General features: G+C 47.1%; 21 non-coding genes across 21 annotated transcripts; all 21 read left to right on the top strand.

Moving 5' to 3' along the window:
* The first annotated feature begins 101 nt into the window (after positions 1 to 101).
* trnas-aga (transfer RNA serine (anticodon AGA)) lies at positions 102 to 182 on the top strand. The gene has a single exon. It is a non-coding gene; the product is annotated as a tRNA-Ser (tRNA).
* A 1,352-nt stretch (positions 183 to 1,534) lies between these two features.
* trnag-ucc (transfer RNA glycine (anticodon UCC)) lies at positions 1,535 to 1,606 on the top strand. The gene has a single exon. It is a non-coding gene; the product is annotated as a tRNA-Gly (tRNA).
* Positions 1,607 to 2,166: 560 nt separating this feature from the next.
* On the top strand, positions 2,167 to 2,248 carry trnas-aga (transfer RNA serine (anticodon AGA)). Its single transcript has one exon. It is a non-coding gene; the product is annotated as a tRNA-Ser (tRNA).
* Positions 2,249 to 3,602: 1,354 nt separating this feature from the next.
* trnag-ucc (transfer RNA glycine (anticodon UCC)) lies at positions 3,603 to 3,674 on the top strand. Its single transcript has one exon. It is a non-coding gene; the product is annotated as a tRNA-Gly (tRNA).
* Positions 3,675 to 4,236: 562 nt separating this feature from the next.
* trnas-aga (transfer RNA serine (anticodon AGA)) lies at positions 4,237 to 4,318 on the top strand. The gene has a single exon. It is a non-coding gene; the product is annotated as a tRNA-Ser (tRNA).
* A 1,353-nt stretch (positions 4,319 to 5,671) lies between these two features.
* trnag-ucc (transfer RNA glycine (anticodon UCC)) lies at positions 5,672 to 5,743 on the top strand. The gene has a single exon. It is a non-coding gene; the product is annotated as a tRNA-Gly (tRNA).
* Positions 5,744 to 6,304: 561 nt separating this feature from the next.
* trnas-aga (transfer RNA serine (anticodon AGA)) lies at positions 6,305 to 6,386 on the top strand. Its single transcript has one exon. It is a non-coding gene; the product is annotated as a tRNA-Ser (tRNA).
* Positions 6,387 to 7,737: 1,351 nt separating this feature from the next.
* Positions 7,738 to 7,809, top strand: trnag-ucc (transfer RNA glycine (anticodon UCC)). The gene has a single exon. It is a non-coding gene; the product is annotated as a tRNA-Gly (tRNA).
* A 561-nt stretch (positions 7,810 to 8,370) lies between these two features.
* On the top strand, positions 8,371 to 8,452 carry trnas-aga (transfer RNA serine (anticodon AGA)). Its single transcript has one exon. It is a non-coding gene; the product is annotated as a tRNA-Ser (tRNA).
* A 1,350-nt stretch (positions 8,453 to 9,802) lies between these two features.
* Positions 9,803 to 9,873, top strand: trnag-ucc (transfer RNA glycine (anticodon UCC)). Its single transcript has one exon. It is a non-coding gene; the product is annotated as a tRNA-Gly (tRNA).
* A 562-nt stretch (positions 9,874 to 10,435) lies between these two features.
* On the top strand, positions 10,436 to 10,517 carry trnas-aga (transfer RNA serine (anticodon AGA)). The gene has a single exon. It is a non-coding gene; the product is annotated as a tRNA-Ser (tRNA).
* A 1,350-nt stretch (positions 10,518 to 11,867) lies between these two features.
* On the top strand, positions 11,868 to 11,938 carry trnag-ucc (transfer RNA glycine (anticodon UCC)). Its single transcript has one exon. It is a non-coding gene; the product is annotated as a tRNA-Gly (tRNA).
* Positions 11,939 to 12,498: 560 nt separating this feature from the next.
* On the top strand, positions 12,499 to 12,580 carry trnas-aga (transfer RNA serine (anticodon AGA)). Its single transcript has one exon. It is a non-coding gene; the product is annotated as a tRNA-Ser (tRNA).
* A 1,340-nt stretch (positions 12,581 to 13,920) lies between these two features.
* Positions 13,921 to 13,992, top strand: trnag-ucc (transfer RNA glycine (anticodon UCC)). Its single transcript has one exon. It is a non-coding gene; the product is annotated as a tRNA-Gly (tRNA).
* Positions 13,993 to 14,553: 561 nt separating this feature from the next.
* Positions 14,554 to 14,635, top strand: trnas-aga (transfer RNA serine (anticodon AGA)). Its single transcript has one exon. It is a non-coding gene; the product is annotated as a tRNA-Ser (tRNA).
* A 1,352-nt stretch (positions 14,636 to 15,987) lies between these two features.
* Positions 15,988 to 16,059, top strand: trnag-ucc (transfer RNA glycine (anticodon UCC)). The gene has a single exon. It is a non-coding gene; the product is annotated as a tRNA-Gly (tRNA).
* A 560-nt stretch (positions 16,060 to 16,619) lies between these two features.
* On the top strand, positions 16,620 to 16,701 carry trnas-aga (transfer RNA serine (anticodon AGA)). Its single transcript has one exon. It is a non-coding gene; the product is annotated as a tRNA-Ser (tRNA).
* A 1,353-nt stretch (positions 16,702 to 18,054) lies between these two features.
* trnag-ucc (transfer RNA glycine (anticodon UCC)) lies at positions 18,055 to 18,126 on the top strand. The gene has a single exon. It is a non-coding gene; the product is annotated as a tRNA-Gly (tRNA).
* Positions 18,127 to 18,687: 561 nt separating this feature from the next.
* Positions 18,688 to 18,769, top strand: trnas-aga (transfer RNA serine (anticodon AGA)). Its single transcript has one exon. It is a non-coding gene; the product is annotated as a tRNA-Ser (tRNA).
* A 1,354-nt stretch (positions 18,770 to 20,123) lies between these two features.
* On the top strand, positions 20,124 to 20,195 carry trnag-ucc (transfer RNA glycine (anticodon UCC)). Its single transcript has one exon. It is a non-coding gene; the product is annotated as a tRNA-Gly (tRNA).
* Positions 20,196 to 20,757: 562 nt separating this feature from the next.
* On the top strand, positions 20,758 to 20,839 carry trnas-aga (transfer RNA serine (anticodon AGA)). The gene has a single exon. It is a non-coding gene; the product is annotated as a tRNA-Ser (tRNA).
* Positions 20,840 to 21,655: the final 816 nt, after the last annotated feature.

Genomic DNA, 21,655 nt, shown 5'->3' with positions numbered 1-21,655 from the left:
AATCCAGCGTGGCCGTTGTTGAGCAGATCCGACTTGAAAGACGTATGACGTAGGACTTGGAAGACGCATGTCTTTCAAGTATGTATTAATGGGCAAATGTGGTTGTTGTGGCCGAGCGTCAAGGCGATGGACTAGAAATCCATTGGGGTCTCCCCGCACAGGTTCGAATCCTGTCGACAACGGTCAGCTTTTTGCGGCAGTCCACACGTCGACTTGAGAAGAAGCCGCGGTATGGAGATCACCTGAGAGGGTGCCAGGAGAAATAGCCCGACCTTTGCTCCAGAAAATAGAGCACGCAGTAGCAATGGACCCAGCTATGTCCTGGCAAAATTAGGCACACCTTCAGTAAACATGGCGTCCTTCAGTCAGTCTTTTAGCCACCCCAGACGTGCTCCTGTGCAGTCGTCCAGGATCCTGTCTGAGTACCGCCGCCGCAAGCCGATGACTGATGCGTCTGACAAATGCTGATTGCATTGCAAGAGGACTGGGATCGGGATTGGACGGACAGCGGATTTCACTGGGAATGGGACAACAGCAGAAATAGCTTCAAACATCAAACATTACTGCATGAAAAGCACAAAGAGTGGACACATTTCATTGTTTGAAACACTGCTTTTCACTTCAGCTCTTTGTATGTAATAACTTTGCTCTTCTCCACAGCTGGCTGACGGACACACAAAAGCGCAAGCAAGAGTGGCCACAGACCCACTATGCGGCCTTTGTACACTCTCTCCATCTAATGATAGAGAGGAAGGATGCATTCACTACTTCTAGCCTCCACTATTCAAATTCATTATTTTCAGGGTGTCCTAAAAGCTTCCTGAAAAGAATTACGCTTGTTCCAAAACGCTGCATCCAGAGTACAGTCAGGGACTAGAAGGAGAGAGTATATTTCCCCCATATGGACTTCACTCTTCATTGGCTCCCTATTAAATCCCAAATAAAAATCCAAATACTTGCCCTCACACACAGGTCTTGAATGATCACGACCAATTTTGTCTACAAGATCTCACAGTGCCATATCATCCCAACAGAGTGCTTTGCTCTCAGACTGCTGGCTTCCGACGGGATTTAAAAGTAGAATGGAAGGCAGAGCCATCACTTTTCAGGTCCCTCTCTGTGGAATCAGCTCCCACTTTGGATTCGGGACACAGACACTTGCTCTCATTTTTTAATTAAGCTTAAAACCTTTTTGCCAGTGTCCAAATAACTTGAAAGAGGAGCCAAGGAAGTCATCGTCCCAGATTCACACCTTGTCTGGTGTGACCTGAAGAAGTCGCGTGACCATTGCGACTCTCAAGGTGCTAACAATCACGCAAGGCGTTAAATGCGTGAGAGGCCACACTTGAATAGCAAAGAAGCTTTGCTGATGAGATTAAATGTGCAGTTGCATGAAACCACTAGTCTTTTTAGGGATCTACCTTTTGAGCAGTTTAGAAGCTGACAAGCGTGTAATCAAAATGCCCACCTTGTTAATTGTCCTGAAAGGCTGTATAAACAGGACAATGAATCAGTAATGTTGCCAGCTTTCATAGCGATGGTGGTATAGTGGCGAGCATAGCTGCCTTCCAAGCAGTTGACCCGGGTTCGATTCCCGGCCATCGCAGTTGCCACTAGTAGTGCTGTTCAAGCAGGTCTGCGTCAGTTTTACACTAAAACTGTTCTCCGCTCTTTCTGCAAAGGCTTACAATGTCAAGCCAGGTGCATTCTTCATCGGCCTCGCTGCTGCCGTTTGCTGTGGAAAAGCACTGCTCACACAGGCTTTGAGGTCTCATCGCCTCTTACATGAAACTGGGATTTGACACGCTACTTCTTCATAAAGACACCCAGTCCCACTTTAAACGTTTTGCTGAATGTTTGGAATGAAGATAACATTCTACTAACCATGTACTGATCAGCTCTTTGCAGGTGGCAAAATCATCAGCTGTGTGTGTAACTGTTCATGCAAGCAAGCAAGCAAGCTAATGTCAGCCAGCTAGCTGCAACCGCAGCTGTGCTGCACCGATCTGACGGAACTGCAAAACCACAAGCTTTCGCACCAAAGCCATGCAGCTACCGCATTTACAATCCAGCGTGGCCGTTGTTGAGCAGATCCGACTTGAAAGACGTATGACGTAGGACTTGGAAGACGCATGTCTTTCAAGTATGTATTAATGGGCAAATGTGGTTGTTGTGGCCGAGCGGTCAAGGCGATGGACTAGAAATCCATTGGGGTCTCCCCGCACAGGTTCGAATCCTGTCGACAACGGTCAGCTTTTGTGCGGCAGTCCACACGTCGACTTGAGAAGAAGCCGCGGTATGGAGATCACCTGAGAGGGTGCCAGGAGAAATAGCCCGACCTTTGCTCCAGAAAATAGAGCACGCAGTAGCAATGGACCCAGCTATGTCCTGGCAAAATTAGGCACACCTTCAGTAAACATGGCGTCCTTCAGTCAGTCTTTTAGCCACCCCAGACGTGCTCCTGTGCAGTCCTCCAGGATCCTGTCTGAGTACCGCCGCCGCAAGCCGATGACTGATGCGTCTGACAAATGCTGATTGCATTGCAAGAGGACTGGGATCGGGATTGGACGGACAGCGGATTTCACTGGGAATGGGACAACAGCAGAAATAGCTTCAAACATCAAACATTACTGCATGAAAAGCACAAAGAGTGGACACATTTCATTGTTTGAAACACTGCTTTTCACTTCAGCTCTTTGTATGTAATAACTTTGCTCTTCTCCACAGCTGGCTGACGGACACACAAAAGCGCAAGCAAGAGTGGCCACAGACCCACTATGCCGGCCTTTGTACACTCTCTCCATCTAATGATAGAGAGGAAGGATGCATTCACTACTTCTAGCCTCCACTATTCAAATTCATTATTTTCAGGGTGTCCTAAAAGCTTCCTGAAAAGAATTACGCTTGTTCCAAAACGCTGCATCCAGAGTACAGTCAGGGACTAGAAGGAGAGAGTATATTTCCCCCATATGGACTTCTCTCTTCATTGGCTCCCTATTAAATCCCAAATAAAAATCCAAATACTTGCCCTCACACACAGGTCTTGAATGATCACGACCAATTTTGTCTACAAGATCTCACAGTGCCATATCATCCCAACAGAGTGCTTTGCTCTCAGACTGCTGGCTTCCGACGGGATTTAAAAGTAGAATGGAAGGCAGAGCCATCACTTTTCAGGTCCCTCTCTGTGGAATCAGCTCCCACTTTGGATTCGGGACACAGACACTTGCTCTCATTTTTTAATTAAGCTTAAAACCTTTTTGCCAGTGTCCAAATAACTTGAAAGAGGAGCCAAGGAAGTCATCGTCCCAGATTCACACCTTGTCTGGTGTGACCTGAAGAAGTCGCGTGACCATTGCGACTCTCAAGGTGCTAACAATCACGCAAGGCGTTAAATGCGTGAGAGGCCACACTTGAATAGCAAAGAAGCTTTGCTGATGAGATTAAATGTGCAGTTGCATGAAACCACTAGTCTTTTTAGGGATCTACCTTTTGAGCAGTTTAGAAGCTGACAAGCGTGTAATCAAAATGCCCACCTTGTTAATTGTCCTGAAAGGCTGTATAAACAGGACAATGAATCAGTAATGTTGCCAGCTTTCATAGCGATGGTGGTATAGTGGCGAGCATAGCTGCCTTCCAAGCAGTTGACCCGGGTTCGATTCCCGGCCATCGCAGTTGCCACTAGTAGTGCTGTTCAAGCAGGTCTGCGTACAGTTTTACACTAAAACTGTTCTCCGCTCTTTCTGCAAAGGCTTACAATGTCAAGCCAGGTGCATTCTTCATCGGCCTCGCTGCTGCCGTTTGCTGTGGAAAAGCACTGCTCACACAGGCTTTGAGGTCTCATCGCCTCTTACATGAAACTGGGATTTGACACGCTACTTCTTCATAAAGACACCCAGTCCCACTTTAAACGTTTTGCTGAATGTTTGGAATGAAGATAACATTCTACTAACCATGTACTGATCAGCTCTTTGCAGGTGGCAAAATCATCAGCTGTGTGTGTAACTGTTCATGCAAGCAAGCAAGCAAGCTAATGTCAGCCAGCTAGCTGCAACCGCAGCTGTGCTGCACCGATCTGACGGAACTGCAAAACCACAAGCTTTCGCACCAAAGCCATGCAGCTACCGCATTTACAATCCAGCGTGGCCGTTGTTGAGCAGATCCGACTTGAAAGACGTATGACGTAGGACTTGGAAGACGCATGTCTTTCAAGTATGTAGTTAATGGGCAAATGTGGTTGTTGTGGCCGAGCGGTCAAGGCGATGGACTAGAAATCCATTGGGGTCTCCCCGCACAGGTTCGAATCCTGTCGACAACGGTCAGCTTTTGTGCGGCAGTCCACACGTCGACTTGAGAAGAAGCCGCGGTATGGAGATCACCTGAGAGGGTGCCAGGAGAAATAGCCCGACCTTTGCTCCAGAAAATAGAGCACGCAGTAGCAATGGACCCAGCTATGTCCTGGCAAAATTAGGCACACCTTCAGTAAACATGGCGTCCTTCAGTCAGTCTTTTAGCCACCCCAGACGTGCTCCTGTGCAGTCCTCCAGGATCCTGTCTGAGTACCGCCGCCGCAAGCCGATGACTGATGCGTCTGACAAATGCTGATTGCATTGCAAGAGGACTGGGATCGGGATTGGACGGACAGCGGATTTCACTGGGAATGGGACAACAGCAGAAATAGCTTCAAACATCAAACATTACTGCATGAAAAGCACAAAGAGTGGACACATTTCATTGTTTGAAACACTGCTTTTCACTTCAGCTCTTTGTATGTAATAACTTTGCTCTTCTCCACAGCTGGCTGACGGACACACAAAAGCGCAAGCAAGAGTGGCCACAGACCCACTATGCCGGCCTTTGTACACTCTCTCCATCTAATGATAGAGAGGAAGGATGCATTCACTACTTCTAGCCTCCACTATTCAAATTCATTATTTTCAGGGTGTCCTAAAAGCTTCCTGAAAAGAATTACGCTTGTTCCAAAACGCTGCATCCAGAGTACAGTCAGGGACTAGAAGGAGAGAGTATATTTCCCCCATATGGACTTCCTCTTCATTGGCTCCCTATTAAATCCCAAATAAAAATCCAAATACTTGCCCTCACACACAGGTCTTGAATGATCACGACCAATTTTGTCTACAAGATCTCACAGTGCCATATCATCCCAACAGAGTGCTTTGCTCTCAGACTGCTGGCTTCCGACGGGATTTAAAAGTAGAATGGAAGGCAGAGCCATCACTTTTCAGGTCCCTCTCTGTGGAATCAGCTCCCACTTTGGATTCGGGACACAGACACTTGCTCTCATTTTTTAATTAAGCTTAAAACCTTTTTGCCAGTGTCCAAATAACTTGAAAGAGGAGCCAAGGAAGTCATCGTCCCAGATTCACACCTTGTCTGGTGTGACCTGAAGAAGTCGCGTGACCATTGCGACTCTCAAGGTGCTAACAATCACGCAAGGCGTTAAATGCGTGAGAGGCCACACTTGAATAGCAAAGAAGCTTTGCTGATGAGATTAAATGTGCAGTTGCATGAAACCACTAGTCTTTTTAGGGATCTACCTTTTGAGCAGTTTAGAAGCTGACAAGCGTGTAATCAAAATGCCCACCTTGTTAATTGTCCTGAAAGGCTGTATAAACAGGACAATGAATCAGTAATGTTGCCAGCTTTCATAGCGATGGTGGTATAGTGGCGAGCATAGCTGCCTTCCAAGCAGTTGACCCGGGTTCGATTCCCGGCCATCGCAGTTGCCACTAGTAGTGCTGTTCAAGCAGGTCTGCGTACAGTTTTACACTAAAACTGTTCTCCGCTCTTTCTGCAAAGGCTTACAATGTCAAGCCAGGTGCATTCTTCATCGGCCTCGCTGCTGCCGTTTGCTGTGGAAAAGCACTGCTCACACAGGCTTTGAGGTCTCATCGCCTCTTACATGAAACTGGGATTTGACACGCTACTTCTTCATAAAGACACCCAGTCCCACTTTAAACGTTTTGCTGAATGTTTGGAATGAAGATAACATTCTACTAACCATGTACTGATCAGCTCTTTGCAGGTGGCAAAATCATCAGCTGTGTGTGTAACTGTTCATGCAAGCAAGCAAGCAAGCTAATGTCAGCCAGCTAGCTGCAACCGCAGCTGTGCTGCACCGATCTGACGGAACTGCAAAACCACAAGCTTTCGCACCAAAGCCATGCAGCTACCGCATTTACAATCCAGCGTGGCCGTTGTTGAGCAGATCCGACTTGAAAGACGTATGACGTAGGACTTGGAAGACGCATGTCTTTCAAGTATGTATTAATGGGCAAATGTGGTTGTTGTGGCCGAGCGGTCAAGGCGATGGACTAGAAATCCATTGGGGTCTCCCCGCACAGGTTCGAATCCTGTCGACAACGGTCAGCTTTTTGCGGCAGTCCACACGTCGACTTGAGAAGAAGCCGCGGTATGGAGATCACCTGAGAGGGTGCCAGGAGAAATAGCCCGACCTTTGCTCCAGAAAATAGAGCACGCAGTAGCAATGGACCCAGCTATGTCCTGGCAAAATTAGGCACACCTTCAGTAAACATGGCGTCCTTCAGTCAGTCTTTTAGCCACCCCAGACGTGCTCCTGTGCAGTCCTCCAGGATCCTGTCTGAGTACCGCCGCCGCAAGCCGATGACTGATGCGTCTGACAAATGCTGATTGCATTGCAAGAGGACTGGGATCGGGATTGGACGGACAGCGGATTTCACTGGGAATGGGACAACAGCAGAAATAGCTTCAAACATCAAACATTACTGCATGAAAAGCACAAAGAGTGGACACATTTCATTGTTTGAAACACTGCTTTTCACTTCAGCTCTTTGTATGTAATAACTTTGCTCTTCTCCACAGCTGGCTGACGGACACACAAAAGCGCAAGCAAGAGTGGCCACAGACCCACTATGCCGGCCTTTGTACACTCTCTCCATCTAATGATAGAGAGGAAGGATGCATTCACTACTTCTAGCCTCCACTATTCAAATTCATTATTTTCAGGGTGTCCTAAAAGCTTCCTGAAAAGAATTACGCTTGTTCCAAAACGCTGCATCCAGAGTACAGTCAGGGACTAGAAGGAGAGAGTATATTTCCCCCATATGGACTTCTCTCTTCATTGGCTCCCTATTAAATCCCAAATAAAAATCCAAATACTTGCCCTCACACACAGGTCTTGAATGATCACGACCAATTTTGTCTACAAGATCTCACAGTGCCATATCATCCCAACAGAGTGCTTTGCTCTCAGACTGCTGGCTTCCGACGGGATTTAAAAGTAGAATGGAAGGCAGAGCCATCACTTTTCAGGTCCCTCTCTGTGGAATCAGCTCCCACTTTGGATTCGGGACACAGACACTTGCTCTCATTTTTTAATTAAGCTTAAACCTTTTTGCCAGTGTCCAAATAACTTGAAAGAGGAGCCAAGAAGTCATCGTCCCAGATTCACACCTTGTCTGGTGTGACCTGAAGAAGTCGCGTGACCATTGCGACTCTCAAGGTGCTAACAATCACGCAAGGCGTTAAATGCGTGAGAGGCCACACTTGAATAGCAAAGAAGCTTTGCTGATGAGATTAAATGTGCAGTTGCATGAAACCACTAGTCTTTTTAGGGATCTACCTTTTGAGCAGTTTAGAAGCTGACAAGCGTGTAATCAAAATGCCCACCTTGTTAATTGTCCTGAAAGGCTGTATAAACAGGACAATGAATCAGTAATGTTGCCAGCTTTCATAGCGATGGTGGTATAGTGGCGAGCATAGCTGCCTTCCAAGCAGTTGACCCGGGTTCGATTCCCGGCCATCGCAGTTGCCACTAGTAGTGCTGTTCAAGCAGGTCTGCGTACAGTTTTACACTAAAACTGTTCTCCGCTCTTTCTGCAAAGGCTTACAATGTCAAGCCAGGTGCATTCTTCATCGGCCTCGCTGCTGCCGTTTGCTGTGGAAAAGCACTGCTCACACAGGCTTTGAGGTCTCATCGCCTCTTACATGAAACTGGGATTTGACACGCTACTTCTTCATAAAGACACCCAGTCCCACTTTAAACGTTTTGCTGAATGTTTGGAATGAAGATAACATTCTACTAACCATGTACTGATCAGCTCTTTGCAGGTGGCAAAATCATCAGCTGTGTGTGTAACTGTTCATGCAAGCAAGCAAGCAAGCTAATGTCAGCCAGCTAGCTGCAACCGCAGCTGTGCTGCACCGATCTGACGGAACTGCAAAACCACAAGCTTTCGCACCAAAGCCATGCAGCTACCGCATTTACAATCCAGCGTGGCCGTTGTTGAGCAGATCCGACTTGAAAGACGTATGACGTAGGACTTGGAAGACGCATGTCTTTCAAGTATGTATTAATGGGCAAATGTGGTTGTTGTGGCCGAGCGGTCAAGGCGATGGACTAGAAATCCATTGGGGTCTCCCCGCACAGGTTCGAATCCTGTCGACAACGGTCAGCTTTTTGCGGCAGTCCACACGTCGACTTGAGAAGAAGCCGCGGTATGGAGATCACCTGAGAGGGTGCCAGGAGAAATAGCCCGACCTTTGCTCCAGAAAATAGAGCACGCAGTAGCAATGGACCCAGCTATGTCCTGGCAAAATTAGGCACACCTTCAGTAAACATGGCGTCCTTCAGTCAGTCTTTTAGCCACCCCAGACGTGCTCCTGTGCAGTCTCCAGGATCCTGTCTGAGTACCGCCGCCGCAAGCCGATGACTGATGCGTCTGACAAATGCTGATTGCATTGCAAGAGGACTGGGATCGGGATTGGACGGACAGCGGATTTCACTGGGAATGGGACAACAGCAGAAATAGCTTCAAACATCAAACATTACTGCATGAAAAGCACAAAGAGTGGACACATTTCATTGTTTGAAACACTGCTTTTCACTTCAGCTCTTTGTATGTAATAACTTTGCTCTTCTCCACAGCTGGCTGACGGACACACAAAAGCGCAAGCAAGAGTGGCCACAGACCCACTATGCCGGCCTTTGTACACTCTCTCCATCTAATGATAGAGAGGAAGGATGCATTCACTACTTCTAGCCTCCACTATTCAAATTCATTATTTTCAGGGTGTCCTAAAAGCTTCCTGAAAAGAATTACGCTTGTTCCAAAACGCTGCATCCAGAGTACAGTCAGGGACTAGAAGGAGAGAGTATATTTCCCCCATATGGACTTCTCTCTTCATTGGCTCCCTATTAAATCCCAAATAAAAATCCAAATACTTGCCCTCACACACAAGTCTTGAATGATCACGACCAATTTTGTCTACAAGATCTCACAGTGCCATATCATCCCAACAGAGTGCTTTGCTCTCAGACTGCTGGCTTCCGACGGGATTTAAAAGTAGAATGGAAGGCAGAGCCATCACTTTTCAGGTCCCTCTCTGTGGAATCAGCTCCCACTTTGGATTCGGGACACAGACACTTGCTCTCATTTTTTAATTAAGCTTAAACCTTTTTGCCAGTGTCCAAATAACTTGAAAGAGGAGCCAAGGAAGTCATCGTCCCAGATTCACACCTTGTCTGGTGTGACCTGAAGAAGTCGCGTGACCATTGCGACTCTCAAGGTGCTAACAATCACGCAAGGCTTAAATGCGTGAGAGGCCACACTTGAATAGCAAAGAAGCTTTGCTGATGAGATTAAATGTGCAGTTGCATGAAACCACTAGTCTTTTTAGGGATCTACCTTTTGAGCAGTTTAGAAGCTGACAAGCGTGTAATCAAAATGCCCACCTTGTTAATTGTCCTGAAAGGCTGTATAAACAGGACAATGAATCAGTAATGTTGCCAGCTTTCATAGCGATGGTGGTATAGTGGCGAGCATAGCTGCCTTCCAAGCAGTTGACCGGGTTCGATTCCCGGCCATCGCAGTTGCCACTAGTAGTGCTGTTCAAGCAGGTCTGCGTACAGTTTTACACTAAAACTGTTCTCCGCTCTTTCTGCAAAGGCTTACAATGTCAAGCCAGGTGCATTCTTCATCGGCCTCGCTGCTGCCGTTTGCTGTGGAAAAGCACTGCTCACACAGGCTTTGAGGTCTCATCGCCTCTTACATGAAACTGGGATTTGACACGCTACTTCTTCATAAAGACACCCAGTCCCACTTTAAACGTTTTGCTGAATGTTTGGAATGAAGATAACATTCTACTAACCATGTACTGATCAGCTCTTTGCAGGTGGCAAAATCATCAGCTGTGTGTGTAACTGTTCATGCAAGCAAGCAAGCAAGCTAATGTCAGCCAGCTAGCTGCAACCGCAGCTGTGCTGCACCGATCTGACGGAACTGCAAAACCACAAGCTTTCGCACCAAAGCCATGCAGCTACCGCATTTACAATCCAGCGTGGCCGTTGTTGAGCAGATCCGACTTGAAAGACGTATGACGTAGGACTTGGAAGACGCATGTCTTTCAAGTATGTAGTTAATGGGCAAATGTGGTTGTTGTGGCCGAGCGGTCAAGGCGATGGACTAGAAATCCATTGGGGTCTCCCCGCACAGGTTCGAATCCTGTCGACAACGGTCAGCTTTTTGCGGCAGTCCACACGTCGACTTGAGAAGAAGCCGCGGTATGGAGATCACCTGAGAGGGTGCCAGGAGAAATAGCCCGACCTTTGCTCCAGAAAATAGAGCACGCAGTAGCAATGGACCCAGCTATGTCCTGGCAAAATTAGGCACACCTTCAGTAAACATGGCGTCCTTCAGTCAGTCTTTTAGCCACCCCAGACGTGCTCCTGTGCAGTCTCCAGGATCCTGTCTGAGTACCGCCGCCGCAAGCCGATGACTGATGCGTCTGACAAATGCTGATTGCATTGCAAGAGGACTGGGATCGGGATTGGACGGACAGCGGATTTCACTGGGAATGGGACAACAGCAGAAATAGCTTCAAACATCAAACATTACTGCATGAAAAGCACAAAGAGTGGACACATTTCATTGTTTGAAACACTGCTTTTCACTTCAGCTCTTTGTATGTAATAACTTTGCTCTTCTCCACAGCTGGCTGACGGACACACAAAAGCGCAAGCAAGAGTGGCCACAGACCCACTATGCCGGCCTTTGTACACTCTCTCCATCTAATGATAGAGAGGAAGGATGCATTCACTACTTCTAGCCTCCACTATTCAAATTCATTATTTTCAGGGTGTCCTAAAAGCTTCCTGAAAAGAATTACGCTTGTTCCAAAACGCTGCATCCAGAGTACAGTCAGGGACTAGAAGGAGAGAGTATATTTCCCCATATGGACTTCTCTCTTCATTGGCTCCCTATTAAATCCCAAATAAAAATCCAAATACTTGCCCTCACACACAGGTCTTGAATGATCACGACCAATTTTGTCTACAAGATCTCACAGTGCCATATCATCCCAACAGAGTGCTTTGCTCTCAGACTGCTGGCTTCCGACGGGATTTAAAAGTAGAATGGAAGGCAGAGCCATCACTTTTCAGGTCCCTCTCTGTGGAATCAGCTCCCACTTTGGATTCGGGACACAGACACTTGCTCTCATTTTTTAATTAAGCTTAAAACCTTTTTGCCAGTGTCCAAATAACTTGAAAGAGGAGCCAAGAAGTCATCGTCCCAGATTCACACCTTGTCTGGTGTGACCTGAAGAAGTCGCGTGACCATTGCGACTCTCAAGGTGCTAACAATCACGCAAGGCGTTAAATGCGTGAGAGGCCACACTTGAATAGCAAAGAAGCTTTGCTGATGAGATTAAATGTGCAGTTGCATGAAACCACTAGTCTTTTTAGGGATCTACCTTTTGAGCAGTTTAGAAGCTGACAAGCGTGTAATCAAAATGCCCACCTTGTTAATTGTCCTGAAAGGCTGTATAAACAGGACAATGAATCAGTAATGTTGCCAGCTTTCATAGCGATGGTGGTATAGTGGCGAGCATAGCTGCCTTCCAAGCAGTTGACCGGGTTCGATTCCCGGCCATCGCAGTTGCCACTAGTAGTGCTGTTCAAGCAGGTCTGCGTACAGTTTTACACTAAAACTGTTCTCCGCTCTTTCTGCAAAGGCTTACAATGTCAAGCCAGGTGCATTCTTCATCGGCCTCGCTGCTGCCGTTTGCTGTGGAAAAGCACTGCTCACACAGGCTTTGAGGTCTCATCGCCTCTTACATGAAACTGGGATTTGACACGCTACTTCTTCATAAAGACACCCAGTCCCACTTTAAACGTTTTGCTGAATGTTTGGAATGAAGATAACATTCTACTAACCATGTACTGATCAGCTCTTTGCAGGTGGCAAAATCATCAGCTGTGTGTGTAACTGTTCATGCAAGCAAGCAAGCAAGCTAATGTCAGCCAGCTAGCTGCAACCGCAGCTGTGCTGCACCGATCTGACGGAACTGCAAAACCACAAGCTTTCGCACCAAAGCCATGCAGCTACCGCATTTACAATCCAGCGTGGCCGTTGTTGAGCAGATCCGACTTGAAAGACGTATGACGTAGGACTTGGAAGACGCATGTCTTTCAAGTATGTATTAATGGGCAATGTGGTTGTTGTGGCCGAGCGGTCAAGGCGATGGACTAGAAATCCATTGGGGTCTCCCCGCACAGGTTCGAATCCTGTCGACAACGGTCAGCTTTTTGCGGCAGTCCACACGTCGACTTGAGAAGAAGCCGCGGTATGGAGATCACCTGAGAGGGTGCCAGGAGAAATAGCCGACCTTTGCTCCAGAAAATAGGACGCAGTAGCAATGGACCCAGCTATGTCCTGGCAAATTAGGCACACCTTCAGTAAACATGGCGTCCTTCAGTCAGTCTTTTAGCCACCCCAGACGTGCTCCTGTGCAGTCCTCCAGGATCCTGTCTGAGTACCGCCGCCGCAAGCCGATGACTGATGCGTCTGACAAATGCTGATTGCATTGCAAAGGATGGGATCGGGATTGGACGGACAGCGGATTTCACTGGGAATGGGACAACAGCAGAAATAGCTTCAACATCAAACATTACTGCATGAAAAGCACAAAGAGTGGACACATTTCATTGTTTGAAACACTGCTTTTCACTTCAGCTCTTTGTATGTAATAACTTTGCTCTTCTCCACAGCTGGCTGACGGACACACAAAAGCGCAAGCAAGAGTGGCCACAGACCCACTATGCCGGCCTTTGTACACTCTCTCCATCTAATGATAGAGAGGAAGGATGCATTCACTACTTCTAGCCTCCACTATTCAAATTCATTATTTTCAGGGTGTCCTAAAAGCTTCCTGAAAAGAATTACGCTTGTTCCAAAACGCTGCATCCAGAGTACAGTCAGGGACTAGAAGGAGAGAGTATATTTCCCCATATGGACTTCTCTCTTCATTGGCTCCCTATTAAATCCCAAATAAAATCCAAATACTTGCCCTCACACACAGGTCTTGAATGATCACGACCAATTTTGTCTACAAGATCTCACAGTGCCATATCATCCCAACAGAGTGCTTTGCTCTCAGACTGCTGGCTTCCGACGGGATTTAAAAGTAGAATGGAAGGCAGAGCCATCACTTTCAGGTCCCTCTCTGTGGAATCAGCTCCCACTTTGGATTCGGGACACAGACACTTGCTCTCATTTTTTAATTAAGCTTAAAACCTTTTGCCAGTGTCCAAATAACTTGAAAGAGGAGCCAAGAAGTCATCGTCCCAGATTCACACCTTGTCTGGTGTGACCTGAAGAAGTCGCGTGACCATTGCGACTCTCAAGGTGCTAACAATCACGCAAGGCGTTAAATGCGTGAGAGGCCACACTTGAATAGCAAAGAAGCTTTGCTGATGAGATTAAATGTGCAGTTGCATGAAACCACTAGTCTTTTTAGGGATCTACCTTTTGAGCAGTTTAGAAGCTGACAAGCGTGTAATCAAATGCCCACCTTGTTAATTGTCCTGAAAGGCTGTATAAACAGGACAATGAATCAGTAATGTTGCCAGCTTTCATAGCGATGGTGGTATAGTGGCGAGCATAGCTGCCTTCCAAGCAGTTGACCCGGGTTCGATTCCCGGCCATCGCAGTTGCCACTAGTAGTGCTGTTCAAGCAGGTCTGCGTACAGTTTTACACTAAAACTGTTCTCCGCTCTTTCTGCAAAGGCTTACAATGTCAAGCCAGGTGCATTCTTCATCGGCCTCGCTGCTGCCGTTTGCTGTGGAAAAGCACTGCTCACACAGGCTTTGAGGTCTCATCGCCTCTTACATGAAACTGGGATTTGACACGCTACTTCTTCATAAAGACACCCAGTCCCACTTTAAACGTTTTGCTGAATGTTTGGAATGAAGATAACATTCTACTAACCATGTACTGATCAGCTCTTTGCAGGTGGCAAATCATCAGCTGTGTGTGTAACTGTTCATGCAAGCAAGCAAGCAAGCTAATGTCAGCCAGCTAGCTGCAACCGCAGCTGTGCTGCACCGATCTGACGGAACTGCAAAACCACAAGCTTTCGCACCAAAGCCATGCAGCTACCGCATTTACAATCCAGCGTGGCCGTTGTTGAGCAGATCCGACTTGAAAGACGTATGACGTAGGACTTGGAAGACGCATGTCTTTCAAGTATGTAGTTAATGGGCAAATGTGGTTGTTGTGGCCGAGCGGTCAAGGCGATGGACTAGAAATCCATTGGGGTCTCCCCGCACAGGTTCGAATCCTGTCGACAACGGTCAGCTTTTTTGCGGCAGTCCACACGTCGACTTGAGAAGAAGCCGCGGTATGGAGATCACCTGAGAGGGTGCCAGGAGAAATAGCCCGACCTTTGCTCCAGAAAATAGAGCACGCAGTAGCAATGGACCCAGCTATGTCCTGGCAAAATTAGGCACACCTTCAGTAAACATGGCGTCCTTCAGTCAGTCTTTTAGCCACCCCAGACGTGCTCCTGTGCAGTCCTCCAGGATCCTGTCTGAGTACCGCCGCCGCAAGCCGATGACTGATGCGTCTGACAAATGCTGATTGCATTGCAAGAGGACTGGGATCGGGATTGGACGGACAGCGGATTTCACTGGGAATGGGACAACAGCAGAAATAGCTTCAAACATCAAACATTACTGCATGAAAGCACAAAGAGTGGACACATTTCATTGTTTGAAACACTGCTTTTCACTTCAGCTCTTTGTATGTAATAACTTTGCTCTTCTCCACAGCTGGCTGACGGACACACAAAAGCGCAAGCAAGAGTGGCCACAGACCCACTATGCCGGCCTTTGTACACTCTCTCCATCTAATGATAGAGAGGAAGGATGCATTCACTACTTCTAGCCTCCACTATTCAAATTCATTATTTTCAGGGTGTCCTAAAAGCTTCCTGAAAAGAATTACGCTTGTTCCAAAACGCTGCATCCAGAGTACAGTCAGGGACTAGAAGGAGAGAGTATATTTCCCCCATATGGACTTCTCTCTTCATTGGCTCCCTATTAAATCCCAAATAAAAATCCAAATACTTGCCCTCACACACAAGTCTTGAATATCACGACCAATTTTGTCTACAAGATCTCACAGTGCCATATCATCCCAACAGAGTGCTTTGCTCTCAGACTGCTGGCTTCCGACGGGATTTAAAAGTAGAATGGAAGGCAGAGCCATCACTTTTCAGGTCCCTCTCTGTGGAATCAGCTCCCACTTTGGATTCGGGACACAGACACTTGCTCTCATTTTTTAATTAAGCTTAAAACCTTTTTGCCAGTGTCCAAATAACTTGAAAGAGGAGCCAAGGAAGTCATCGTCCCAGATTCACACCTTGTCTGGTGTGACCTGAAGAAGTCGCGTGACCATTGCGACTCTCAAGGTGCTAACAATCACGCAAGGCGTTAAATGCGTGAGAGGCCACACTTGAATAGCAAAGAAGCTTTGCTGATGAGATTAAATGTGCAGTTGCATGAAACCACTAGTCTTTTTAGGGATCTACCTTTTGAGCAGTTTAGAAGCTGACAAGCGTGTAATCAAAATGCCCACCTTGTTAATTGTCCTGAAAGGCTGTATAAACAGGACAATGAATCAGTAATGTTGCCAGCTTTCATAGCGATGGTGGTATAGTGGCGAGCATAGCTGCCTTCCAAGCAGTTGACCCGGGTTCGATTCCCGGCCATCGCAGTTGCCACTAGTAGTGCTGTTCAAGCAGGTCTGCGTACAGTTTTACACTAAACTGTTCTCCGCTCTTTCTGCAAAGGCTTACAATGTCAACCAGGTGCATTCTTCATCGGCCTCGCTGCTGCCGTTTGCTGTGGAAAAGCACTGCTCACACAGGCTTTGAGGTCTCATCGCCTCTTACATGAAACTGGGATTTGACACGCTACTTCTTCATAAAGACACCCAGTCCCACTTTAAACGTTTTGCTGAATGTTTGGAATGAAGATAACATTCTACTAACCATGTACTGATCAGCTCTTTGCAGGTGGCAAAATCATCAGCTGTGTGTGTAACTGTTCATGCAAGCAAGCAAGCAAGCTAATGTCAGCCAGCTAGCTGCAACCGCAGCTGTGCTGCACCGATCTGACGGAACTGCAAAACCACAAGCTTTCGCACCAAAGCCATGCAGCTACCGCATTTACAATCCAGCGTGGCCGTTGTTGAGCAGATCCGACTTGAAAGACGTATGACGTAGGACTTGGAAGACGCATGTCTTTCAAGTATGTAGTTAATGGGCAAATGTGGTTGTTGTGGCCGAGCGGTCAAGGCGATGGACTAGAAATCCATTGGGGTCTCCCCGCACAGGTTCGAATCCTGTCGACAACTATCAGCTTTTTGCGGCAGTCCACACGTCGACTTGAGAAGAAGCCGCGGTATGGAGATCACCTGAGAGGGTGCCAGGAGAAATAGCCCGACCTTTGCTCCAGAAAATACAGGACGCAGTAGCAATGGACCCAGCTATGTCCTGGCAAATTAGGCACACCTTCAGTAAACATGGCGTCCTTCAGTCAGTCTTTTAGCCACCCCAGACGTGCTCCTGTGCAGTCCTCCAGGATCCTGTCTGAGTACCGCCGCCGCAAGCCGATGACTGATGCGTCTGACAAATGCTGATTGCATTGCAAGAGGACTGGGATCGGGATTGGACGGACAGCGGATTTCACTGGGAATGGGACAACAGCAGAAATAGCTTCAAACATCAAACATTACTGCATGAAAAGCACAAAGAGTGGACACATTTCATTGTTTGAAACACTGCTTTTCACTTCAGCTCTTTGTATGTAATAACTTTGCTCTTCTCCACAGCTGGCTGACGGACACACAAAAGCGCAAGCAAGAGTGGCCACAGACCCACGATGCCGGCCTTTGTACACTCTCTCCATCTAATGATAGAGAGGAAGGATGCATTCACTACTTCTAGCCTCCACTATTCAAATTCATTATTTTCAGGGTGTCCTAAAAGCTTCCTGAAAAGAATTACGCTTGTTCCAAAACGCTGCATCCAGAGTACAGTCAGGGACTAGAAGGAGAGAGTATATTTCCCCCATATGGACTTCTCTCTTCATTGGCTCCCTATTAAATCCCAAATAAAAATCCAAATACTTGCCCTCACACACAAGGTCTTGAATGATCACGACCAATTTTGTCTACAAGATCTCACAGTGCCATATCATCCCAACAGAGTGCTTTGCTCTCAGACTGCTGGCTTCCGACGGGATTTAAAAGTAGAATGGAAGGCAGAGCCATCACTTTTCAGGTCCCTCTCTGTGGAATCAGCTCCCACTTTGGATTCGGGACACAGACACTTGCTCTCATTTTTTAATTAAGCTTAAAACCTTTTTGCCAGTGTCCAAATAACTTGAAAGAGGAGCCAAGGAAGTCATCGTCCCAGATTCACACCTTGTCTGGTGTGACCTGAAGAAGTCGCGTGACCATTGCGACTCTCAAGGTGCTAACAATCACGCAAGGCGTTAAATGCGTGAGAGGCCACACTTGAATAGCAAAGAAGCTTTGCTGATGAGATTAAATGTGCAGTTGCATGAAACCACTAGTCTTTTTAGGGATCTACCTTTTGAGCAGTTTAGAAGCTGACAAGCGTGTAATCAAAATGCCCACCTTGTTAATTGTCCTGAAAGGCTGTATAAACAGGACAATGAATCAGTAATGCTGTCAGCTTTCATAGCGATGGTGGTATAGTGGCGACCATAGCTGCCTTCCAAGCAGTTGACCCGGGTTCGATTCCCGGCCATCGCAGTTGCCACTAGTAGTCCTGTTCAAGCAGGTCTGCGTACAGTTTTACACTAAAACTGTTCTCCGCTCTTTCTGCAAAGGCTTACAATGTCAAGCCAGGTGCATTCTTCATCGGCCTCGCTGCTGCCGTTTGCTGTGGAAAGCACTGCTCACACAGGCTTTGAGGTCTCATCGCCTCTTACATGAAACTGGGATTTGACACGCTACTTCTTCATAAAGACACCCAGTCCCACTTTAAACGTTTTGCTGAATGTTTGGAATGAAGATAACATTCTACTAACCATGTACTGATCAACTCTTTGCAGGTGGCAAAATCATCAGCTGTGTGTGTAACTGTTCATGCAAGCAAGCAAGCAAGCTAATGTCAGCCAGCTAGCTGCAACCGCAGATGTGCTGCACCGATCTGACAGAACTGCAAAACCACAAGCTTTCGCACCAAAGCCATGCAGCTACCACATTTACAATCCAGCGTGGCCGTTGTTGAGCAGATCCGACTTGAAAGACGTATGACGTAGGACTTGGAAGACGCATGTCTTTCAAGTATGTAGTTGATGGGCGAATGTGGTTGTTGTGGCCGAGCGGTCAAGGCGATGGACTAGAAATCCATTGGGGTCTCCCCGCACAGGTTCGAATCCTGTCGACAACGGTCAGCTTTTTTGCGGCAGTCCACACGTCGACTTGAGAAGAAGCCGCGGTATGGAGATCACCTGAGAGAGTGCCAGGAGAAATAGCCCGACCTTTGCTCCAGAAAATAGAGCACGCAGTAGCAATGGACCCAGCTATGTCCTGGCAAAATTAGGCACACCTTCAGTAAACATGGCGTCCTTCAGTCAGTCTTTTAGCCACCCCAGACGTGCTCCTGTGCAGTCGTCCAGGATCCTGTCTGAGTACCGCCGCCGCAAGCCGATGACTGATGCGTCTGACAAATGCTGAATGCATTGCAAAAGGATTGGGATCGGGATTGGACGGACAGCGGATTTCACTGGGAATGGGACAACAGCAGAAATAGCTTCAAACATCAAACATTACTGCATGAAAAGCACAAAGAGTGGACACATTTCATTGTTTGAAACACTGCTTTTCACTTCAGCTCTTTGTATGTAATAACTTTGCTCTTCTCCACAGCTGGCTGACGGACACACAAAAGCGCAAGCAAGAGTGGCCTCAGACCCACTATGCCGGCCTTTGTACACTCTCTCCATCTAATGATAGAGAGGAAGGATGCATTCACTACTTCTAGCCTCCACTATTCAAATTCATTATTTTCAGGGTGTCCTAAAAGCTTCCTGAAAAGAATTACGCTTGTTCCAAAACGCTGCATCCAGAGTACAGTCAGGGACTAGAAGGAGAGAGTATATTTCCCCATATGGACTTCTCTCTTCATTGGCTCCCTATTAAATCCCAAATAAAAATCCAAATACTTGCCCTCACACACAAGGTCTTGAATGATCACGACCAATTTTGTCTACAAGATCTCACAGTGCCATATCATCCCAACAGAGTGCTTTGCTCTCAGACTGCTGGCTTCCGACGGGATTTAAAAGTAGAATGGAAGGCAGAGCCATCACTTTTCAGGTCCCTCTCTGTGGAATCGGCTCCCACTTTGGATTCGGGACACAGACACTTGCTCTCATTTTTTAATTAAGCTTAAAACCTTTTTGCCAGTGTCCAAATAACTTGAAAGAGGAGCCAAAGAAGTCATCGTCCCAGATTCACACCTTGTCTGGTGTGACCTGAAGAAGTCGCGTGACCATTGCGACTCTCAAGGTGCTAACAATCACGCAAGGCGTTAAATGCGTGAGAGGCCACACTTGAATAGCAAAGAAGCTTTGCTGATGAGATTAAATGTGCAGTTGCATGAAACCACTAGTCTTTTTAGGGATCTACCTTTTGAGCAGTTTAGAAGCTGACAAGCGTGTAATCAAAATGCCCACCTTGTTAATTGTCCTGAAAGGCTGTATAAACAGGACAATGAATCAGTAATGCTGCCAGCTTTCATAGCGATGGTGGTATAGTGGCGAGCATAGCTGCCTTCCAAGCAGTTGACCCGGGTTCGATTCCCGGCCATCGCAGTTGCCACTAGTAGTGCTGTTCAAGCAGGTCTGCGTACAGTTTTACACTAAAACTGTTCTCCGCTCTTTCTGCAAAGGCTTACAATGTCAAGCCAGGTGCATTCTTCATCGGCCTCGCTGCTGCCGTTTGCTGTGGAAAAGCACTGCTCACACAGGCTTTGAGGTCTCATCGCCTCTTACATGAAACTGGGATTTGACACGCTACTTCTTCATAAAGACACCCAGTCCCACTTTAAACGTTTTGCTGAATGTTTGGAATGAAGATAACATTCTACTAACCATGTACTGATCAGCTCTTTGCAGGTGGCAAAATCATCAGCTGTGTGTGTAACTGTTCATGCAAGCAAGCAAGCAAGCTAATGTCAGCCAGCTAGCTGCAACCGCAGCTGTGCTGCACCGATCTGACGGAACTGCAAAACCACAAGCTTTCGCACCAAAGCCATGCAGCTACCGCATTTACAATCCAGCGTGGCCGTTGTTGAGCAGATCCGACTTGAAAGACGTATGACGTAGGACTTGGAAGACGCATGTCTTTCAAGTATGTAGTTGATGGGCGAATGTGGTTGTTGTGGCCGAGCGGTCAAGGCGATGGACTAGAAATCCATTGGGGTCTCCCCGCACAGGTTCGAATCCTGTCGACAACGGTCAGCTTTTTTGCGGCAGTCCACACGTCGACTTGAGAAGAAGCCGCGGTATGGAGATCACCTGAGAGAGTGCCAGGAGAAATAGCCCGACCTTTGCTCCAGAAAATAGAGCACGCAGTAGCAATGGACCCAGCTATGTCCTGGCAAAATTAGGCACACCTTCAGTAAACATGGCGTCCTTCAGTCAGTCTTTTAGCCACCCCAGACGTGCTCCTGTGCAGTCGTCCAGGATCCTGTCTGAGTACCGCCGCCGCAAGCCGATGACTGATGCGTCTGACAAATGCTGAATGCATTGCAAAAGGATTGGGATCGGGATTGGACGGACAGCGGATTTCACTGGGAATGGGACAACAGCAGAAATAGCTTCAAACATCAAACATTACTGCATGAAAAGCACAAAGAGTGGACACATTTCATTGTTTGAAACACTGCTTTTCACTTCAGCTCTTTGTATGTAATAACTTTGCTCTTCTCCACAGCTGGCTGACGGACACACAAAAGCGCAAGCAAGAGTGGCCTCAGACCCACTATGCCGGCCTTTGTACACTCTCTCCATCTAATGATAGAGAGGAAGGATGCATTCACTACTTCTAGCCTCCACTATTCAAATTCATTATTTTCAGGGTGTCCTAAAAGCTTCCTGAAAAGAATTACGCTTGTTCCAAAACGCTGCATCCAGAGTACAGTCAGGGACTAGAAGGAGAGAGTATATTTCCCCCATATGGACTTCTCTCTTCATTGGCTCCCTATTAAATCCCAAATAAAAATCCAAATACTTGCCCTCACACACAGGGTCTTGAATAATCACGACCAATT

Source organism: Oreochromis niloticus, linkage group LG9, assembly GCF_001858045.2.
Source record: "Oreochromis niloticus isolate F11D_XX linkage group LG9, O_niloticus_UMD_NMBU, whole genome shotgun sequence".
NCBI classification, from domain to species: Eukaryota; Metazoa; Chordata; class Actinopteri; order Cichliformes; family Cichlidae; genus Oreochromis; species Oreochromis niloticus.
This window is presented reverse-complemented; position numbering and strand designations above follow the sequence as displayed.